Raw genomic sequence first — 24,773 nt, 5'->3', positions numbered from 1 at the left:
AAGATGAGAAATGAGCATTGACTATTGATTGGAACCAGCAATATGGAGAACACAAATGACTTTGGCAAGGACTAAGCTCTATGACCTTGAGAAAATTACTCAATCTCCATTTACCTTAGTTTCTAAATTTGAAAAAATGGGAATGAAAATAATAGTGACTACCACCTAAGATTTATTAACAACCTATGATATGCAGATGATACAGCCTTGCTTGCTGAAAGTGAGGAGGACTTGAAACACTGATGAACACCAAAGATTACAGTGTTCAATATGGACTACATCTTAACATAAAGAGAACAAAAATCCTCACAGCTGGACCAATAAGCAACATCATGATAAAAGGAAAAAATATTGAAGTTGTCAAGATTTTACTTGAAAACACAATCAATGCCCATGGATGCAGCAGTCAAGAAATCAAATGGCGTATTGCATTGGGCAAATCTGCTGCAAAAGACCTCTTTAAAGCATTAAAAAGCAAAGATGACACTTTGAGGACTAAAGTTTGCCTGACTCAAGCCGTGATATTTTCAATTGCCTCATAGATGTGAAAGCTGGACAATGAATAAGAAAAACCTAAGAAGAATTGATGGCTTTGAATTATGGCGTTGGCAACGAATATTGACTATACCATGGACTGCCAGAAGAACTAACAAATGTGTCTTGGAAGAAGTACAGCCAGAATGCTCCTTAGAGGCAATGGTGGGGAGACTTTGTCTCACATACTTGGGAGATGTTATCAGGAGGGATCAGTCCCTGGAGAAGGACATCATGCTTGATAAAGTAGAGGGTCCGCAAAAAAAGAGGAAGACACTCTACAAGGTGGATTGACACAATACCTGCAACAATAGGCTCAAACGTAGTAACGATTGTGTGTAGGGCGCGGGAACAGGCAGTAAGTGTTTCATTCTGTTGTGCATGGCATTGCTATGAATGGGAACCAAATCGATGGCACCTAAAAACAACAACAATGACTTAAGATTGGTTTAAATATTAAATATCCAATACACATAAACCTCTTAGAACAGTGTCTGAAAAACAATAAGCACTCAATAAGTTATAGCTGTTGTTGTTGCTGTTTGCTCTAGTTTCTGGTAGATACCTTAACCAAGTTAAGAAAACTACAAGTTACTTTCTAGTACTAGTTTTCCTAAGAGGATTTTTTTTAGTCATGAATAAGCATTTTAACTCTATCTAACAATTTCAACATCTATTGAAATGAGCATTTGAAATGTTCTTTAATATGTTAATATTTATGATTTTAGTGATAATATTAATCACCCTTACATTGATAGGATATATCCTACTTGATTATAATACATTATTTTTATATATACTTCTGGATTCAATTTTCTAATATTTTATTTAGGGTTTTTATATCCATATTCATAAGTAAGGTTAATATGTTTTATTATTTTTATTCTTTTCTTGTCTTATCCTCCTCTAATTTTTGTTTCAGTTTTATGGTAGTTGGTTCAGTTCCCACTCAACTCCTGGACAATGCTTATTTCAGTGGTCAGAAGGCAAATTATTCAGTGTTTCTCCATATAATACAATCAGACCAAGTCCTCTTGTCCAGAGCCTCACCAACCTCTCTCCCCTTTGTCATGTCCCATCTTTCTTTCCTCCCCCTGAGTAACATCAGAACCTAAACTTATGCTGTAACATCCCTCCCCAGATGCAAAGCTGCCACATGGGTTAGCAGTGTTGGTAATTTTCCATTTTCTGCCCTCTCATATGTGCAACCTATTGTCAGTCTTTCCTTACCTATTCTGTGTCCTTAGAGGCTGAACCCTGTGGACTCCATCATCTAGAACCCTTTACCAGCTGGCTTCTGGTTGGTTTTAACCAATGGGTGGAACTGGTAAAAATGAGAGGATAGAGGGAGAAAGATCAAGCTTTTTCTTCCTTGCTACCTCCCTGTTTTGACGTCGTGTATCTGACAGTTGCTGTGTCCCTCCTTGAATACACTTTCCACTGGGAGATCTTCCAGCACTGCAGCACTTTCCACTGGGTTTTTATAAATTTATTTCCTCCTCTTGCCCCTTCAGCTTTAGGGGTGGTAGTGGTTTTACAGTCAGTATTGCTAATCTCCAGGTTTCCTAATTAAAAAAAAAATGCCACAGAGTCAATTCCAACTCATAGTGACCCTGTAGGACAGAGTAGAACTTCTCCATAGGGTTTCCAAGGATTAGCTGATGGATTCGAACTGCCGACCTCTTGGTTAGCATCTGTAGCTCTTAACCACTGCACCACCAATTAAAAGTATCTTCATTTGAACCATCTATGGTAAATTCTACTTCCTGTCAGAACCCTGGCTAATTACTCAAGAGAAAAGTGTCTTGTGTTATTTTTAATAGGAAGTACCAGAACTGGAGGTTAGAAATACATTGTTTAATATTTCAGAGACAGTATCCCAACACAGATTGTTATTCCTAACTATAAGACCCATGGGAAAATATTCTGATATATTTTCCAACTATAATATATTACTAGGGGCTATAGCCCCTAACCAAATGTTAAACACAGTGGTTTCTCCCCTCTCATTATAGGGGTTAGAACATAGAGACTATTCTGCCTTCTAAACCAAACTTAGTTTGCATGGCAGAGATTAAAAAACGTGATATACTCAGTGCCTTTAGAGGGCCCAGGAAGTCTAGTTAGGTGGTACTCTTAATAGAAGAAGAGAATGAACAGATAAGATGTTTGCAGAGCCTTAATACACACTGCATAAATATCTTGAATGAAAACCATCACCATTATCAGACTATACTGAACACCGTTCAAACACCTCTCTGTGCACACACATAGTAAGAAGATCAAATACCAGTGGTTTCTAAGAAAAAAAGTGTCATGAATAAGGTTGGTTGTAAATGGTGCATTGATTTAGATGTACCACCAGAGCTACTAATGGTCTGGCAGTCAACAAGTTTGGCTGGGCACTTAGGTTAATATCGATAGATGACTACTTACATTTAATACCTACATTTTCAGCAATAAACTACTACGGTATTTTCATTGAGGTTGTGCAGTAATTGCTTCAGTGGAATCTAAAGTGATCAGATGGCAGCAGGAGCCAAAGCAAAAACTATTTTCTCCTCTAATTTGGGATTCAATTCTTCTTTATACACATCACAGTCTATGATGCAAGTATTGTGCTTACTTACCTTCTAAGGTGGATATTAAGATGAGCAACCATGAGAAATGGGAAGTGTACAAGTGTATCATATTCACTATATCTGGCTGTGGGAGCAGAGAACAACCTTCATAGTGGCTGAATGCATTTTGTTCACAACAGTATGTTGTTCTTTTTCTGCCACTACTTACCTGTCACCTTCCACTGAAATGTGCTGTTTTTCAGGTACTGAGTCTGGTTTTCTTGACATAAGTTATTGATTTCTATCCCATTCAATTTAGCTCATGTGAAAATACTCATGGTGTCTTGACATATGTCCGTGGCTGATAATTGCATTGATCTATCAAATCCTCTTTTTTTAGTTTTTTTTATCAAGTCCTAGGCTAAGTAAAGGACAGTATCCTGATGATGGAAGAAGTTGTAGTTTATTAAAATTTATAAGAGGAGTAATTTCACTGAGGATCAAACTAGACACAGCATGTAAAGTGCTTAAAATGGTGGCTCCCTATTAGTATTACTCTAATTTTCAGGAAACATCAAATAAAAAGCTAACATCTAAATTGGTCATTCAGGCAAAATATTCATCTTTTCAGGCTTTGAGTTCCAAAATTTTTAGAAAATTTCTCTGTATTTTATTTTAATTTTATTTCTCCTTGTTTTCTAAAATAAACTGTTTTTTATAAAAAATAATATAGTCCTGTAAAAATTTAAAGAATACAGAAAACATAGAAAGAAGAAAGTATATTCTTAACTTTAAAATACCATCACCATTAGCAAAATATACTGAGCACCATTCAAATACTTCTCTGTGCACACACATACAGATATTTTTAGTTAATGGTATAGGTAGAATGATCTATACATTGGGAGGCGAAACATTAAGAATTCAATTAGATATCATGATAATATCTGAAAGAAATAAAGCCCTATAAGAGAGCGAGATTATTAAAAGACTGCAGGATTTTCTTAGTTCTAAGGGCTTTAGCATTGGACAAATCTGCTGCTGAAGACCTCTTTCAAGTGTTAAAAAGCAAAAATGTCATCTTGAAGACTAAGGTGCACGTGACCAAAGCCATGGTGTTTTCAATTTCCTCATATACATGTGAAAGCTGGACGATGAATAAGTAAGACCAAAGAATTGATGCCTTTGAATTGTGTTGTTGGGGAATAATATTGAATATACTATGGACTGCCAAAAGAGTGAACAAATCTGTCTTGGAAGAAGTACAACCAGAATGCTCCCTGAGAGCAAGTATGTGAGATTGCATCTCACATACTTTGGACATGTTGTCAGGAGGGATTAGGCCCCAGAGAAGAACATCATGCCTGGTAAAGTAGAGGGTCAGAGAAAAAGAGGAAGACCCTCAACAAGATGGATTGATGCAATGGCTGCAACAATGGGCTCAAGCATAACAACAATTGTGAGGATGGCACAGGACTGGGCAGTGTTTGGTGCTGTTCTGCATAGGGTCGCTACGAGTCAGAACTGACTTTATGGCACCTAACGACAACTTTGAGACCTATTTTCCCAAAATGGATTCTTATATATGATACCAAAGGCTCAAGAAACAAAAGACAAAATAGGTCAATTGGGCTTTATCAAAACAAAAAAAAACTTTTGTGCATCAAAAGGCCTTATTAACATCATAGAAACATTTGAGACTTCGCTGACAAACGAGTGGTATCTGTGCTAGAGGTGCATTGGCTGGAAATTGGTCTCCTGCATGGAAGGTGAGAATTCCACCACTGAACCACCCCGTCCCTCATGGAAAGATATATAGAATATATTGCAAGTGAAATGCACAAGACACAGAATAAATTTATTGTATGGCATCTTTGGTGTTAGGAAGTCAAGAAAATAATAAACATTTACATTTGCTTGTAATAGCATAAAGAAACATTGGAAAGATACATAAGAAACTAACATGAGGGTAGAGAGAGACGGGAACAGGAAAGGGAGCTAGACTTCCCAAAGTTCACATTTTTAAGTTGCTATGATTTTTGAACCATGTAAATTTATTACTTTTCAAAAAATAAAAAGTAATATTAACAACAACAAAAAAAGACTTTATCAATAAAGTCCAAAGACAACCCTCAGAGTGGAAGAAAATATCTGGTGACCATATATCTGATAAGGGTTTAATATTGAGAATATATAAAAAACTCATACAACTCAACAACAAAAAGATAAACAACCCAATTAAAAAATGGGGAAATGACTTGATACTTCTCCAAAGCAGATATAAATATTCCCAACGAGTACATGAAAAGATACTCAATGTCAGTCATTAGGGAAATGCCAATAAAAACCACAGTGAGGTACAACTTCACTCCTACTAGTATAGTTAATATCAGAAAAAAACAAAAAACAGGAGATAACAAGTGTTGACAAGGATAAGGAGAAATTGGAACCTTCATCCATTGCTAGCGGGAATGTAAAATAGTGCTGTCACTGTGGAAAACAATTTGGCAGTTCCTCAAAAAGGTAAACATAGAATTACCATATGACCCAGCAATTCCACTTCTAGGTATATATCCAAAAGAATTAAAGTAGGAACTCAGATATTTTACAACTGTTGTTGTAGCATTCCTTACAATAGTCAAAGGTAGAAACAAAGCAAGTGTGTATCAACAGATGAGTGGATAAACAAAATATGGTCTTACATATAATGGAATATTATTGATAGTCCTGATACATGCTACAACATGGATGAAAATATTATGCTGAGCAAAATAAGTTAGGCACCCCCACAGAAGGACAAATAATGCATGATCCCACTTATATGAAATATCTAGATTAGGTAAATGCTTACAGACAAAAGTTTATTAGTGGTTACCAGAGACTTAGAAGAAGGGGGAAATTGTGAGTCAGTACCAAAAGATTACTTTGTCTTTGTTTAGGGAGATGAAAAACATTTGAAATTGGATAGTGGTGATGGTTGCACAACATGGTGAATTTAATTTGTCACTAAATTATACGCTTAAAAATGGTTAAAATGGCAAATGTTTTATTGTATATACATTTTACCAGGCTAAAAAATGTGAAAACAACCCAAATGTCCATCAATACATGAATGGATAAACACAATGTGATATATCCATTAACAAAATAATAATAATGGTATATTATTTTGCCACAAAAAGGAACAGAGTACCAAAGCAGATTAGAACATGGATAAACCTTGAAAACAATATTCTAAGTGAAAGAAGTCTGACAAGTATGATTTCATTTATATGAAATGTCCAGAATAGGCAAATCCCTAGAGATGGAAAGTAGATTAGGGTTCCCTAGGGCTGGGGGAATGGTGGGGTGAAATCAAGAGTGACTGCTAATGAGTATGGGGTTTCTATTTAGGGTGATGAAAATGTTCTAAAATCGATTGTGGTGATAGTTGTACAACTCTGTGAAATATTAAAAACCATTGAATTGTACACTTTAAATGGGTAAATTGTATGATATGTGAATTACATTTCAATAAAAAAATTAAAAAAAAACCAGCATAACTATGTTGCCAATACTGAAGCCAAAAGAATTCTACTAGGCCCGCATAATTTTTATGGGCTCTATCTCTAATGAACACAGTCCCCACAAAATCATCTTCTCTTTTTATCACTGTAAATGGCTAGAAATTTGATAGAAATTTAGTCTCTCTTTTCTTGTTAGTAGATGAAAGACCAAATTATTCTTAGCAAAGTGAACAAGAAAATATTTCAGACATCTTTTATTTATTTTTCCATTCAGAACTCTTTGAAAAAAGAAAAATGCAATGATTGTATTGCAAAATCCATTATTCATGATGCTACCGGTGAAATTTTCTTATCAGACGATGAAAAAACATTGATTTTCTAAGGGGAAGAACAAAACAAGTGAAATTACAAGACACTTTGATTTTCCTTTGGGGTAGAAAAAGATGTAATTCAACTTAAAAAGACCCTCTTCCAGTCAGTATCCAGAGGCTATAATATTATCTTGGTTAGAATATCAATATGTTTTCTATACTTAGGTGGAATGCTGAGTGAGAGGACTGTTCATTCTCTTGTGTTAAAGTATCATATGATAGAGACATGCTTCTTAACATAATGCAAAATAATTGTATTTAATATAGAAAACATTTTCTACCATTTATTTTTTTCTTATTATGAAGTAACTGTGATAAGCCATGGCCGGGCTTGCTACGGATATGATGATGCAATAAGAAAGAGAAAACAGATATAAGTAACTGTGGGTTCAGCAGTGATCTGCCTAATTCGAAATAGGTAGACTATTAAGTTCTCAGCTGCTAACCAAAAGGTCGGTGCTTCGAATCCACCAGCCGCTCCACGGGAAAAAGATATGGCAGTCTGCTTCCATAAAGATTACAGCCTTGGAAACCCTATGTGACAGTTCTAGTCTGTCCTCTAGGGTCACTACGAGTGGGAATCAGCACCAGGTATTAAGTGTTTAGGCATATCCTCCTTCCTGTTTGCTATTATGAAAGACAGTGAGCCCTTGCATTTTTTTCCTCCTCATCTCAGAATTTTGTACATGATTCCTTGAGCAGTTAGGGAAGCAACAGGCATCTGAGTTCACTCTCTCATTTGTGTCCTTTAATTAATTTTTTTTTTGCACAGCTTGTTAACTGATTCAGTATAAAAAGAAAGCCCCTTAAGCTGAATCTGAGTCATCATTCTTTCCAGTGTTCGAACGTGAACTAGCTCCAAGTTCTCTGTTGCCTGGACTTAAAAAAGAAAAATACACACACAGAGCAATCATACTGAATGCTGTAGACACAGATTTATATGCGGAGTCTTTTTTTTTTAATTTTATTGTATTGTAAGTGAAAATTTACAGTGCAAATTAGTTTTTCGTTCATAAGTTTATACACTAATTGTTTTGTGGCATTGGTTGCAATCCCCGCAATGTGTCAACACCTTCCCCCTTTCCCTTTCCACCCTGGATCCTCCCTGTCCATTTGTCCAGACTTCCCGTCCCCTCCTACCTTCTTGTCTTTGCTTTTGCATTGTCTTTTTTCTTAACATTACACCACAAACAACTTTTAAATTCCTAGAAGCACAGTTACAGAGTCAAGGAGTATTAAATCATTGATATATATTTCCAACATACTTTCCAGAAAGGTTATATATTAATTTACATTTTCATCAACAGTTTATGAGAATGCCTGTTTGTCACTGAACCTCAGCCAACACTGGATATTAGCACTTGTAAAAAATTTGATAACTTGATATATGAGACATTATTTTAATTCCATTTTTCTTATTACAACTAAGGATTCTAAATATATTCATGTCTTTGTCAATTGCTAATTGCTCACCTTTTATTTATTAACCTATATATGCTTTTTATGTATTAAGGATATCGGTACACTAAGATAAAATTACGCATGTCCAATTATTTTCTTTTGGTCTGTCTAGTACCAGTATTACTTCCAAAATGCTTTAACTATTGTAGAATTTTTATAATAGTATAAGTTGCTTTTATTAGCTTTATTTTTCAAATGTTGTTGACTTTTTTCTCTTGTACATCTACTTAGACTAATTTTAGAGTCACAGTAAGTTGATACTAAAATTCCTTTGGGGTTTTGATTAGAATAGCTTAAGCATTGTAGACAAATGGGGAAAAAGTTCATCTTTTATAGTAGTTCCCTATTGCGGTTGTTAATCACCACAAACTTAGTGGCTTAAAACAACACAAATGTATTATAGCTGTATGTGTCAGAAGTCTGACGGAGGTCTCACTGGGCTAATGTTCAGGTGTTGGCATCACTGCGTTCTTTTCTGGAATCTCTGCACGAGGATCCATTTCATTGTTCATTTGGGGTTTTGATAGAATTCAGTTCCTTGGGGTTGTAGTGATGACATTTCTGTTTTTTTGCTAATTATATGCTAAAGCCCATTCCCGGCTTCCGGAGGCCACAGCATTCCTTGGCTTGTGGGCCTCTCCTCTATCTTCAAAGCCAGCAACAACAGGTTGAATCCTTTTCAGGTAGCATCTATCTGACCTACTTCAGTCCAGTTTTAAGAGCTCATGTGATTACATTGGGCCTACCTGAATAGCCCAGGATTTTCTCCTTTAAGGTCAGCTAATTAACAACCTTAATTCCATCTTCAATCTTAATTCTCTTTTGTCTCATAATTTAACACATTCACAGATTCCAGAGATTAAGACATGGACATTTGGGAGGGGGGTCATTATTCTGCTTAACACATCTTTACAATATTGCTTTTCGCATAAAAGAAAATATAGTGTGTCTCCATGTACTTAAGTTCTACATTTTTTCCTTTAGTAGTTTTTTATTTGTTTTTGCAGTTTTCTTCTAAGGGTCCTTTATATTATTTATTCAGTCCATTTTAAGTTGTTTGTATTTTTCTATTTTGCACAGAATACATTTCATGAGAATCATCACTGAGCTTGGTACATATAGGCACTCAAATATTTGTTGAATGAATTATGCTTTCTAAGTGGTGGTTAATATTACACAGCAAAAATACAGTTATTTCATATTAAATCACTTTACTGAATTTTCATATGTTTAGTAGATTCTCTCAGGTCTTATATGAAGCCCTATGCCAATTCTCAATGTTTCCCAGCAACCTAAAGCACTTCCAGTGAATTAAACTTTAACATTCTTCTACATGCACTATCCTATTCTCTGACACTGAATCAACATAAGGTACAACAATCTGTAATCTCAAACATGCACCACTGTCAGGGTTTTCCCAGTCTCTTCTCCTGTGTTTAATACTTAACTGTTTGGGAACAAACCTCTTGAAAAGCAATCAGTTAGCTTTGTTCTTCCTATTATTTAAATTCTTGTAGGAGAAACTCTGGTGTGGGGGAGAGAAGGAAAGTAGAACCTTTTTTGGCCATCTCCAAAATTGTTACCTTTGCCTTAAAGAGATGGCTAATACAATTTTGCGTTGTTGTTGTTGTTAGGTGCTGTCAAGTCGATTCCAATTTATAGTGATCTTATGTATAACAGAATGAAACACTGCCCAGTGCTGCATCACCCTCACAATCATTGTTATCTTTGAGCCCATTGTTGCAGCCACTGTGTCAATCCATCTCACTGAGGGTCTTCCTCTTCTTCACTGATCTTCTACTTTACCAACCATGATGACCTTCTCCAGGGACCTATCCCTCCTGATAAAATGTCCAAAGTACATGAGACGAAGTCTCCCCATCTTTGCTTCCAAGGAACATTCTGGCTGTACTTCTTCCAAGGTAGATTTGTTCCTTCTTCTGGCAGTCCATGGTATATTCAATATACTTCTCCAATGCCATAATTCAAAGGCATCAATTCTTCTTTAGTCATCCTTATTCACTGTTCAGGTTTCACATGCATATGAGGTGATTGAAAACACCATAGCTTGGGTCAGGCACACCTTAGTCTTCAAGGTGACATCTTTGCTCTTCAATACTTTAAAGAGGTCTTCTGCTGCAGATTTGCCCAATGCAATGAATCTTTTGATTTCTTGACTACTGCTTCCATGGGTGTTGATTGTGGATCCGAGTAAAATGAAATCCTTGGCAACTTCAACATTTTCTCCAGATATCATGATGTCACTTATTGGTCCAGTTGTGAGGATTTTCATTTTCTTTATGCTGAGGTGTAATCCACACTGAAGGCTGTCATCTTTTGTCATCAACAGTGTTTCAAGTCTTCTTCACTTCAGCAAGCAAGGTGGTTGTTAATGAGTCTTCCTCCAATTCTGATGTTGTATTCTTCAAATAGTACAATTTCTTAATTTATTTGCTCATCATACAGATTGAATAAGTATGATGAAAAGATACAACCCTGATGAACACCTCTTCTGATTTATTATTTAATAATGCAAGTGTCTAGTTGGGGCAAACTATGAGTCTCTGATACAAGGGACAGGCTCCAAGGAGAGAAAAATAATTCCTCCTAGTTTTATGCAAGCATATAAAAAAAAAAAAAAAGCATATAGTTCTATATTATTTCAAGCAACAAAATATTTGCCAGCCACTGATGGTAAATTTCTGTCTAGTCAAAAACAAACAAAGAAAAAAACTGGTGGTGGAGGCAGAGCCAAGAAGGCAGAATAGACAGACCCTTCTGTCGAGCCCTCATTACAACAAAGACCCCCCAAAAAAACAAGTGAAACAAGTATATTTGTGACAAGCTGAGAGCCCTGAGCATCAAAGGCAAGCTTAGACAACGAACTGAGGGGCAGGGGAAGGAAGAGACCATTCAGAAGCGGAGAGGAGTTGCTGGGCCTGAATCGCGGGGAGCCCTCAGGCACCATTCCCGGAGGGACTGCAGTGGTGGCCGGCTGGTCCTAGAGTTCGGCTGCAGTTTCCTCAGGGAGAAGCAGCCAGCCACACAGCCCACTCACACGTGCGGAACCTGAGCAGAAGGGTGCTCTCGGCAAAAGCTACGTACTTGCATATATTTTACTGCGCTCCCCCCACCCCCAAGCCGGCTTCAGCAGCTGAATCCCTGGGCCTGAGATAGACCCTGGTGAGCACCTGGAGCCGTCCTCCCGGGCTTGGGGAAGGAATAAATTGGCAACTGGGGGGAAAAGATAATTTGCTAGCTCCATTAACTGGGGGAGCTCAGGACAGAAGCGGCTCCTGTCCAGACATAAACCGTCCGTGGACCTTGAGCAACTTTCCCTTCTGCGTGGACCTGTATGGGCCTATTTCAGGAGAATAGGTCCTTGTTGGCAAACTCCAACCATTTCAGTGATGCAGTGGAGAGGTGGGTGTTTGACATTTGACATTGCTTTGCCTATTAAACAAGGTCCTCACCTACCCACAACAGGGACCTAAGGACTGGTGGCTCCACTCAGGTCACCCAGCCACCCGCGACAGGGGTCCAGGGATAACTGGTACTTCCCAGTCCTTACAACCAAAAACTTTGGGTGCCCATGGTCCCTCTGCAGAACCCACCCACCAGCACACTCTAGGGAACAGAGATGCATTTTCCTCAGAGACACTTGGGGGTCAGTTCTCAGCACCCTGCTTTGTTCAGAGCGTAACCCCCTGCTGCAACCTGATACTGGCATATACGCCAATCATCCCTGCCCCTCTAAGACTGTAGGACAGAGCCTATACCACACATTTCATGAACAACTACCTGGAAACCAAAGCTGAATTCATACAAGAAAACTGAATGGACTCCTAGACTGATATACCTGATAAGAGCTCTAGCCAGCTGGGGAAAGGATGTCAGAGCTTCAAAGGTGAAAATAATCAAGCTAGCACACTCAAGCAACCCATTTGGGCATATCAAAACAAAACAAAGCAAGCAGCTACAACACAGTAAGTGAGCATAAAATAATACAATACCTTATAGATGGCTTGGAGACAACAGTCAATATCAAGTCACATAAAGAAACAGGCCATGATCACTTCAACAGGCTCTCAAAACAAAGAATCCAGGGATCTTCTAGATGAAAGTTTATTCCTGGAATTACCAGATGCAGAATACAAAAGTTTAATATACAGAACCCTTCAAGACATCATGAAGGAAATGAGGCAAAACACAGAACAAGCCAAGGAACACACAGATAAAGCAATTGAAGAAATCAGAAAGATTATTCGGGAACATAACGAAAAGTTTAATAAGCTGGAAAAATCTATAGATAGACAGCAATCAGAAATTCAGAAGATTAACAATAAAATTACAGAAGTAGGTAACGCAATAGAAAGTCAGAGGAGCAGAATTGAGCAAGTAGAAGCTAGACTTTCTGAATTTGAAGATACATCACTTGGCACTAATATATTTGAAGAAAAACCAGATAAAAGAATTTAAGAAAATGAAGAAACCTTAAGAATCATGTGGGACTCTATCAAGAGAAATAACCTATCGGTGATTGGAGTACCAGAACAGGGAGGGATAACAGAAAACACAGAGAAAACCGTTGAGGATTTGTTGGCAGAAAACTTCCCTGATATTGTGAAAGATGAGAAGATATCTATCCAAGATGCTCATCGAACTCCACATAAGGAAGATCTTAAAAGAAAGTCACCAAGACATATTATAATAAAGCTTGCCAAAACCAAAGTTAAAGAGAGAATTATAAGAGCAGCGAAGGATAAAAGAAAAGTCACCTACAAGGGAGAGTCATTAAGAATAAGCTCGGACAACTCAGCAGAAACCATGCAGGCAAGAGGGCAATAGGATGATATATTTAAAACATTGAAGGAAAAAAATTGCCTGCCAAGAATCATATATCCAGCAAAAATATCTCTCTAAATATGAAGGTGAAATTAAGACATTTCCAGATAAACGCAAGTTGAGGGAATTCGTGAAAACCAAACCAAAACTACAAGAAATCCTAAAGGGAGTTCTTTGGTTAGAAAATCAATAATATCAGGTATCAACCCAAGACTAGAACCCTGGCTAGAGCAATCAGAAGTCAACTCAGACAGGGAAATCCAGAAAAAAGAAAAAAGAAAAAGGCAAGATTAAAAAAAAAAAAAAAAAGCCCAACACAGGGTACTGTTATTGTGTAAAAGAAGAAAACATTAAAATAATAAAGACGGACTAAGAAATGTAATCATACACCTTCCATATGGAGAGGAAGATACGACGATACAAAGAAATAAAAGTTAGGTTTAAATTTAGAAAAATATGGGTAAATAACAAGGTAACCACAAAGGAGAAAAACTATCTAGCTTATCAAAATAAAATACAAGGGAAAAATACAGATGTAGCAGAAACAAAATCAACAACAACAAATATGAGGAAAGGACAATATACAAAGAAAATCTACTCAGCACATAAAAGCAAGTGGGAAAAAGAAGCTGTCAACGCACAAAAACGACATCAAAATGATAGCACTAAATTCATACCTATCCATAATTACCCTGAATGTAAATGGACTAAATGCACCAATAAAGAGACAGAGAGTGGCAGAATGGATTAAAAAACAAGATCCGTCTCTATGCTGCCTACAAGAGACACACCTTAGACTTAGAGACACAAACAAACTAAAACTCAAAGGATGGAAAAAAATATATCAAGCAAACAACAATCAAAAAAGAGCAGGTGTGCCAATATTAATTTCTGACAAAATAGTCTTTAAATTTAAATCCATCAGAAAGGATAAGGAAGGACACTATATAATGATTAAAAGGACAATACACCAAGAAGATATAGCCATATTAAATATTTATGCACCCAATGACAGGGCTGCAAGATACATAAAACAAACTCTATGAGCATTGAAAAGTGAGATAAAGAGCTCCACAATAATAGTAGGAGACTTCAACACACCACTTTCGGTCAAGGACAGGACATCCAGAAGAAGCTCAGTAAAGACACGGAAGATCTAAATGCCACAATCAACCAACTTGACCTTGTAGACATATACAGAACACTCCACCCAACAGCTGCAAAGTTTGCTTTCTTTTCTAGTGCGCATGGAACATTCTCTAGAATAGACCACGCATTAGGTCATGAAGCAAGCCTTAGCAGAATCCAAAATATTGAAATACTACAAAGCATCTTCTCTGAACATAAGGTCATAAAAGTGGAAATCAATAACAGGAAAAGCAGGGAATAGAAATCAAGCACTTGGAATATGAACAATATCCTGCTCCGAAAAGACTGGATTATACAAGACATTAAGGGTGGAATAAAGAAATTCATAGAATCCAATAAGAACGAAAACACTTCCTATTAGAACCTTTGGGATACAGCAAAAGCGGTGCTCAGAGGCCAATTTATATCAACAAATGCACACATCCAAAAAGAAGAAAGGGCCAAAATCAAAGAACTATCCCTACAACTTGAACAAATTGAGAGCAACAAAAGAAACCCACAGGCACCAGAGGAAAACAAATAATAAAAATTAGAGCTGAGCTAAATGAAATAGAAAACAGAAAAACAATTGAAAGAATTAACAAGACCAAAAGCTGTTTTTTTAAAAAACTCAACAAAATTGATAAACCATTGGCCAAACTGAAAAAAGAAAAACAGGAGAGGAAGCAAATAACCCAAATAAGAAATAAGATGAACGATATTACAACCGACCCAACTGAAATTAAAAGAATCAAATCAGATGACTATGAAAAACTATACTCAAATTTGAAAACCTAGAAGAAATGGATGAATTCCTAGAAAAACACTACCTACCTAAAGTAACACACAACAACTAAATAGACACATAACAAAAGAAGAGATTGAAAAGGTAATCAAAAAACTCCCAACAAAAAAAAGCCCAGGTCCAGAAGACTTCACTGAAGAGTTCTACTAAACTTTCAGAGAACAGTTAACACCACTAATACTAAAGTTATTTCAGAGCATAGAAAAGGATGGAATGCTACCAAACTCATTCTATGAAGCCACCATATCCTTGATACAAAAACCAGGTAAAGACACCACAAGAAAAGAAAATTATAGACCTATATCCCTCAGGAACGTAGATGCAAAAATCCTGAACGAAATTCTAGCAAAGAGAATTCAACAACATATCAAAAAATAATTCACCATGACCAAGTGGGATTCATACCAGGCATGCAGGAATGGTTCAACATTAGAAAAACAATTAATGTAATCCACTACATAAATAAAACAAAAGACAAGAATCACATGATTTTATCAATTGATGCAGAAAAGGCATTTGACAAAGTTCAACACTCATTCATGATAAAAACTCTCAGCAAAATAGGAATAGAAGGAAAATTACTCAACATAATAAAGAGCATTTATACAAAGCCAATATGCCAACATCACCCTAAATGGAGAGAGCCTGAAAATATTCCCATTGAGATGGGGAACCAGACTTTTAGGATGCCCTTTATCACCACTCTTAATTCAACATTGTGCTGGAAGTCCTAGCCAGAGCAGTTAGGCTAGATAAAGAAATAAAGGCATCCAGATTCGCAAGGAAGAAGTCAAAGTATCTCTATTTGCAGATGACATGATCTTATACACAGAAAACCCTAAGGAATCCTCAAGAAAACTACTGAAACTAACAGAAGAGTTTAGCAGAGTATCGGGATACAAGATAAACATACAAAAATCAGTTGGATTCCTCTACACCAACAAAAAGAACATCGATGAGGAAATCACCAGATCAATGCCATTTACAGTAGCCCCCAAGAAGATAAAATACTTAGGAATAAATCTTACCAGAGATGTAAAGGACTTATACAAAGAAAACTACAGTACACTTCTGCAAGAAACCAAAAGAGACTTACATAAGTGGAAGAACATACCTTGCTCTTGGGTAGGAAGACTTAAAATTATAAAAATGTCTATTCTACCAAAAGCGATCAATATATTTAATGCAATTCCGATCCAAATCCCAAGGACATTCTTTAATGAGATGGAGAAACAAATCACCAAATTCATACGGAAGGGAAAGAGGCCCTGGATAAATAAGGCATTACTGAAAGAGAAGAACAAAGTGGGAGGCCTTACTCTACCTGATTTTTAGAACCTATTATACCGTCACAGTAGACAAAACAGCCTGGTACTGGTACAACAACAGATACATGGACCAATGGAACAGAGTTGAGAATTCAGACATAAATCCATCCACATATCAGCAGTTGATATTTGACAAAGGCCCCAAAACAGTTAAATGGGGAAAAGGCAGTCTTTTTAACAAATGGTGCTGGCATAACTGGATATCCGTCTGCAAAAAAATGAAACAAGACCCATACCTCACTCCTTGCACAAAAACTAACTCAAAATGGATCAAAGACCTAAAAATAAAATCTAAAATGATAAAGATCATGGAAGAAAAAATAGGGACAATGGTAGGAGCCTTAATACATGGCATAAACAGTATAGAAAACATTGTAAAGAACGTAGAAGAAAAACTAGATAACTGGGAGCTACTAAAAATCAAAGACTTATGCTTATCCGAAGACTTCAGCAAAAGAGTAAAAAGACTACCTACAGAATTTTTTTTTTTTTTTTTTTTTTACAGACTGGGAAAAAGTTTTTAGCTATGACATTTCTGATCAGTGCCTGATCTCTAAAATCTACATGATACTGCAAAAACTCAACTGCAAAAAGACAAAGAACCCAATTAAAAAATGGGCAAAAGATATGAATAGACACTTCACTAAAGAAGACATTCAGGTGGCTAACAGATATATGAGGAAATGTTCACGATCATTAGCCATTAGAGAAATGCAGATCAAAACTACAATGAGATTTCATTTCACTCCAACAAGTCCTGCATTAATCCAAAAAACACAAAATAATAAATGTTGGAGAGGCTGTGGAGAGATTTGAACACTTCTACACTGCTGGTGGGAATGCCAAATGGTACAACCACTTTGGAAATCAATTTGGCACTTCCTTTAAAAGTTAGCAATAGAACTACCATATGATCCAGCAATCCCACTCCTGGGAATATATGCTAGAGAAATAAGAGCCTTTACACGAATAGATAAATGCACACCCATGTTTATTGCAGCACTGTTTACAACAGCAAAAAGATGGAAGCAACCAAGGTGCCCATCAATGGATGAATGGATAAATAAATTTTGCTATATTCACACAATGGAATACTACGCATCGATAAAGTACAGTGAGGAATCTGTGAAACATTTCATAACATGGAGGAACCTGGAAGGCATTATGCTGAGTGAAATGAGTCAGTTGCAAAAGGACAAATATTGTATAAGGCCACTATTATAAGAACTTGAGAAAGAGTTTAAACTGAGAAGAAAACATTCTTTTAGGGTTACGAGAGGGGGGAGGGAGGGAAGTTGGGAGAGGGGTATTCACTAATTAGATAGTAGATAAAAACTACTTTAGGTGAAGGGAAAGACAGCACATAATACAGGGGAGATCAGAACAATTGGACTAAACCAAAAGCAAAGAAGTTTCCTGAATAAACTGAATGCTTCGAAGGCCAGTGTAGCAGGGGCAAGGGTCTGGGGACCATGTTTTCAGGGGACATCTAAGTCAATTGGCATAATAAAATCTATTATGAAAACATTCTGCATCTCACCTTGGAGAGAGGTGTCTGGGGTCTCAACTGATGTCAACTCACCTGGATCAAAGGAGAATGAAGAACACCAAGGACATAAGGTACTTAGGAGCCCAAGAGACAGAAAGGGCCACATAAACCAGAGACTAAATCATCCTGAGACCAGAAGAGCTCGATGGTGCCTGGCTACAACCGACTGTCGTGACAGGGAACACAACAGAGAACCTCTGAGGGAGCAGGAAAGCAGTGGGATGCGGACCCCAAATTGTCATAAAAAGACCAGAGTTAATGGTCTGACTGAGACTAGAAGGACCCCAGTGTTCATGGCCCCCAGACCTTCTGTTGGCCCAGGACAGTAAGCATTCCTGAAGCCAACTCTTCAGACATGGACTGGACTGGACAATGGGTTGGAGAGGGATGCTAGTGAGGAGTGATCTTCTAGGATCAGGTGGACACTTGAGACTATGTTGGCATCTCCTGCCTGGAGGTGAGATGAGAGGGTGGAGGGGGTTAGAAGCTGGCGAAAAGGATATGAAAAGAGAGAGTAGAGGGAGAGCAGGCTGTCTTATTGGGAGAGAGTAATTGGGAGTGTGTAGCAAGGTGTATATGGGTTTTTGTGTGAGAGACTGACTTGATTTGTAAACTTTCACTTAAAGCACAATAAAAATTATTAAAAAAAATACGGGTGGTAATGGACAATTTCAAAATCTATCATTATGGGGGCGGTTAATATTAGCTTTAGGTGCTATTATGAACTTTCACGTTTATCTGAATTTGCATAGAAATTTATTTTAGTAGAAGTTTTGGAGAGGCAGTGGGTGTTCTTGCTAATCAGTTTCCATTCTAAAAAATTTTTTTATTGTGGTGATATATATATAGATATATGTACATAACAAAACATTTCCCATTTCAACCGTTTTTGTGCGTACAATTCAGTGGCATTTATTACATTCACCATGTTCTGCAATCATCACCACCATCCATTTCCAAAGATTTTCATCATTCTTAACAGAAACTCAATACGGATTCCATTTTAAAGCCGAAAAAAAAAGTTTTTTTTTGAGAAATCCTAGCGATATAAATGTGTTCTGATTTATTTGATAGGATCTACAAATGATAAGAATTATCATTTGAAGGTAAATGTAGAAAATGTATAATAAGGGAAGACTCAAACTTGATAAAAAGCTTTTGAACTTGAACATATTGGTTCCCTTGCTCCAATTTACAAAGACTAGAAAATTTTCCATAGTGTCTGCTTTTCAAATAGAATCATTCTCACAAATGTACAGCCCTCTGATTCTGTCAACAGTGGTCTGTCTGGGCAATTCAGCGGCTTTCTTTCCTTAGGCAAATGACATAGCTCTAAGTTGGATTCAAATCTATATTGAGAGTGAAAGGGAAAACTGAACAATATTTTGCTAAATGATACTTTATTTCTAAATCATTGGGTCTGTGAGACCCGAAAGAAGCACTTACATAAAATAATGCATAATTGCTCAATCTGTTAAAGCTGAATATCAAAGGCTATATCTATATTGTAAGTGAGGCTCAAGTAATATTTACAACACGATGAGATAAATGCTATAATAAAGACAGGAAATATAAGAAAAAACTGAGCCATCAAGGGATAAAATAGTTATAAATAGAAAATCCAGGATAGCCTGTCTCTAGAATCCATGTTTTCAATCAATATGCTATTCTGTTTTTAATGCTATATATACCAATACTGTATTTTTAAAACTAAATATAAAAAAAATATATACTTATTTGTTTGTTTGCAATGTTTGAGCTGAGACTTGAAGGTTAAGGAAGGGGAAGGTAATCCAGGCAAGGGCACATCATATGAAAAGGCCAAGAGATGCACTTTGTTGGTGACAATTACTCTACCAACAATCCAGCATTAAAGTAATGACCAACATTTGAATAATATAATATAAAAAATACTTTTTAATATATATCCCAAAATATATACTAAATATATATATTCACTATTAGTCTAAACGTTTGGAACATATTCTTTCCAGAGATGATGACAGTTTCATTGAAAAGAAGCAACCAAAACCAAACCAAACCCACTGCCGTCGAGTCGATTCCGACTCATAGCGACCCTATAGGACAGAGTAGAACTGCACCATAGAGTTTCCAAGGAGCGCGTGGCGGATTCGAACTGCCGACCTCTTGGTTAGCAGCTGCAGCACGTAACCACTATGCCGCCAGGGTTTTAAAAAAGTCTCTCCCTTTTCTCCTCAGAATGTTAGAGCATCTATGAAATGGCAAGCCAGATGAGGAGGTATATTATGGCAATGGGACTACATAATCCTTGACAAATTGTAGTCTTTCAGTGTTGGGGTGTGTGTGTTTGTGTAAAATTTACCATCTAGGTTGTTCAGTTATTCATTTAACCAACATTTATTGAGTGTCAGCACACTTTTCTAGGTGCTGGTGAATCCGGTAATAAACAAGACAGACTCCTTCCCCTCACTGGGGATTATTCTTTAGTCAGAAAAGACATGTTGTTGTTTCTGTTAGCTGCCATTGAGTCCTCTCCGACTCATGATGACCTCATGTATAACAATGAAACATTGCCCAGTCCTGCACCATCTTTATGATCCTTGATATGTATGAGGCCATTAGCGTGGCTGTTGTGTCAGTCCATCTCAGTGAGAGTTTCCCTCATTTTAACTGACCCACTACTCTAGCAATATTGTGTCTTTTTCTGGGGATTGGTCTTTATTGATGACATGTCCAAAGTAAGCAAGATGAAGTTTTGCCATTGTTCTAAGAAACATTCCAGTTTTATTTCTTCTAAGACTGATTTGTTTGTTCTTTTGACAGTCCATGGTATATTCAATATTAATAAATAAATGTGTATGTTAGAAGCTATTAGAAGAAATAAACCAATAAAAAGGGATAGAGAATGACTGGAAGTAGGTGTGCTATTTTAGCTAGCATAGTCAGGAAAAGCTTCAACGAGGAGGTGACTTTTGACCTGAATGAGAAGAAAGAGACAGAGACATATGAAGATCTGTGTCTTAGCCTGTGTTCTCTAGAGGAGCAAAACCAGTGATTATATATAAATACATATATACACATATATACATACATATATATATATACTTCATATGACATTCAAATATATATATTTACTTCAAGAAAATGCTTCACACAATTGTAAGGAAATGGCTCATGCAATTGCAAAGGCTGACAAGTCCCAAATCCATGGATCAGACAAAAGGCTGAAGAACTCTGCTGGCTCATGTGGTTGCAGGGGATGACAAACCCAAAATCTGCAGGTCAGACAACAGGATGGAGGACCCTTCTGGCTTATGTCCCAAGAACCAGCGGTCAGAAGAAGAGATGATTGCAGGGTTGAAAAAGAGAGTGAGCTTGCCAGAACATCCATTTATATACTGGATGCAGGCCACACCCCCAAGGAAATGTCCCTTTCAACTGATTGTCTGCTCAAGTCAGGTCACAGGATGGAGAATGATTACATAGTGTCTTCCAAACCACTGAGAATTTTTTTTTTTTTTAGCCTAGCCAAATTGACACATAACATTAACCTTCACAATCTGGGAGCCCAGCATTAAAAGCAGATGAAAGAAGAATCACAATGGTTCTCAGGCAAGAATGAGCTTGACATGTTTGAGAGACAAAAGGAAGGCCAATTCTTTAACACTGCCTCCTTATAGTGGTATCTCAGAGGGAACCTTGATGTAAACAGCTACAAGCACCTACCTGTTTGGTAGATTGGTAGCATCATCTCTGTATATAAATGATAGCATATTAGTTTTCTCCTTTAGGTGCTTGTAGCTGTTTACATCAAGGTTCCCTCTTAGGGTGTGTTTTATTATTTTTTTAATTGTACTTTAGATGAAGGTTTACAGAACAAACTAGTTGCTCATCAAACAGTTAGTACACACATTGTTGTATGACGTTGGTTAACAACCCCACAACCTGTCACCACTCTCCCTTCTCAACTCTGGGTTCCTTATTACCAGCTTTCCTGTTCCCTTCTGCCTTCCAGTCCCTGCCCCAGTGCTGGTGCACCCCTTTAGTCTTGAAAATTATGGAACATTTCACGAATTTGAGTGTCATCCTTGCACAGGGGCCATGCTAATATTCTCTGTATCGTTCCAATTTTAGTATATGTGCTGCCGAAGCGAGCACTAGCATGTGTTTTAAACCTATTCACTTTTGAGATATAAAAGGAGCAAATTAGACACAGAGAAGCAAAGACAAAGGGAGGGGAAATACATGTCACATGGAGATCCCCAAGGAATCAAGGAATGCCAGGTCTACGGAAACTGAGAGATCTTCCCACAGAGATGACAGAGAGACTTCTGTAGACCCAGGCCCCTCAAATTGGACTTCTGGCCTCCCAAACGGTGAGAAAATTAATTTCTGTTCTATAAAACCATTCACTTGTGGTATTGCTGTTACAGCAGCACTTGATAACTAAGACAACTTGCTATCATAATTTAACATTATTTACACCATTCTGTCTGTGTGGATGAAAATGGATATATAAAAGTGGAGCAGTAATGTATATATCCTAAGACATTTATTAAGGATCCCTGGTGGCACAGTGGTTAAGTGTTCACCTACTAACCAAAAGTTCAGAGATTCAAACCCACCAGCCGATCCACGGGAGAAAGATGTGGTAGTCTGCTTCCATAAAGATTACAGCCTTGGAAACCCTGTGAAGCAGGGTTTGTACAAGTGACAGAAACTTGAATCCAACTGGTTTATAAAAACAAAGGGATAGATTTTCAGTGGTAATGGATAAAACATTTCAGGGTAGATTTGAGCTTTGGGGTAGTTTAAAGCGGAGGCTTAAATGATGTCACGTGGGCCTAGTTTTTCTTCCTCTAAACTTGGCTTCCTCTGTGTTGCTCAATTCTCATACAGACTCTTCTGGTTATGGAAAGATGGCTGCTTAAATCCTTACAATACCATACCCAAAAGAGAGATCAAGCAGGGCTATGCTGCAAAACTCTAGGTGGTACCCTTCAGGTTACAGTCAATATAAATGTAGCTCCTGAGACGGGCAATGCATAGCTTATGCAACTCTTTCAGCTGACCATGCGGCCAAACACCTCTTTCTCTGGCATCTCAGTCAAAGTTCTAGGCTTTGTTTTGATTGACCAGTCAGGTAGAATGAGCTGATTGTCTTAAATCTCGATCACAGATTCAGCCAAAGCACATGATTTGAGTGTGGGGGAACAGTTGATAACCAGAAGAAAACCATGGCAGTAAAAACAATAGATGTACACTGCAGTTAGTAAATCTGTTATTTCTTATAGACTTTTGCAAACTTTCAGCCCTCTTCTCAAGCTTCCTAATAAATCCTCACCCCTCACTTTTATCAGATGACCCAGGTTCTAAGAATATGGAGAAAATTGCAACCATTTGCTAACATTCTACCATAGTTTCATAGATATCTTTTCTTCTGTTCAAGGCTACTACTACTTTTTGTGCCCTTGACCCCCATCCCCTACTCATCTTCTCCAGAACCTTAATCCATTCAGTCAAACTCTGTCACCACTGTATCATCAGTCTCTCACTGTTTTCTGGATTTCCTGTCCATCAGCCTGTAAAAATGCTAATATATCTGTTATGGATTAAATTGTATTCCCCCAAAAGTATGTGTTGGAATCCTAGCCCCTATACCTGTGGAGGAAACCCTGGTGATGTAGTGGTTAATGGCTATATCCGCTAACCAAAAGGTGGGCAGTTTGAATCCACCAGGCACTCCTTGGAAACTCTAGGGGGCAGTTCGACTCTGTCCTATAGGGTCGCTATGAGTTGCAATTGACTGGACGGCAATGGGTTTGGTTTTTTTGGTTATACCTGTGGAAGTAATCCTGTTTGGGAATTAGGTTTTTTTTAAGTTAATGAGACCATGTGAGTGTAGGGTGTGTCCTAAACCTAACCACTTATGAGGTTTAAAAAGAGTAGATTAGACACAGAGGCAAGCACTTACTGGGGAAGACAGGTGCTATAAGAAGATCGACAAGGAATCAAGGAACCCCAGGGCTACCGACAAGGAAGAAATCCACATGGCTGACAAGCTGATTTGGACTTTTAGCCTACAGAAATAAAAGAAAATAAGTTTCCATGGTTTAAAGCTACCAACTTGTGGTATCTGTTATAGCAGCACTAGGAAACTAAAACAGCATCTTATAAGAAAAAATAACTTTTTCAATACTTGCTCCCTATAAACCAAAAAACCAAACCCAATGCCGTCAAGTCGATTCCAGCTCATAGCTACCACCCAATTTCTCCTCTCTCATTCTCACTCAAACTTCTCGAAATTGTAATCTGTATGCACTTTTCTCTGTTTCTTCACTTCTCATTCTCTTTCCATCCCTCTTTAATCTGGATTTTTTCCAAAACATTGCAGTTAAACTACTATTTTTTTTAATAATTTTTATTGTGCTTTAAGTGAAAGTTTACAAATCAAGTCAGTCTCTCACACAAAAACCCATATACACCCACTACATACTCCCAAATACTCTCCCCCTAATAAGACAGCCCGCTCTCTCCCTCCACTCTCTCTTTTCGTGTCCATTTCGCCAGCTTCTAACCCCCTCCACCCTCTCATCTCCCCTAAAGGCAGGAGATGCCAACATAGTCTCAAGTGTCCACCTGATCCAAGAAGCTCACTGCTCACCAGCATCCCTCTCCAACCCATTGTTCAGTCCAATCCATG

General features: G+C 37.5%; 1 non-coding gene across 1 annotated transcript; it reads right to left on the bottom strand.

Annotated features, from left to right (window-relative positions):
* Positions 1-22,121: 22,121 nt before the first annotated feature.
* LOC126069790 (U6 spliceosomal RNA) lies at positions 22,122-22,228 on the bottom strand. Its single transcript, XR_007516059.1, has one exon. It is a non-coding gene; the product is annotated as a U6 spliceosomal RNA (small nuclear RNA).
* Between the last annotated feature and the right edge of the window lie 2,545 nt (positions 22,229-24,773).

The sequence above is a fragment of the Elephas maximus genome, chromosome X, assembly GCF_024166365.1.
Source record: "Elephas maximus indicus isolate mEleMax1 chromosome X, mEleMax1 primary haplotype, whole genome shotgun sequence".
Lineage (NCBI taxonomy): Eukaryota > Metazoa > Chordata > Mammalia > Proboscidea > Elephantidae > Elephas > Elephas maximus.
This window is presented reverse-complemented; position numbering and strand designations above follow the sequence as displayed.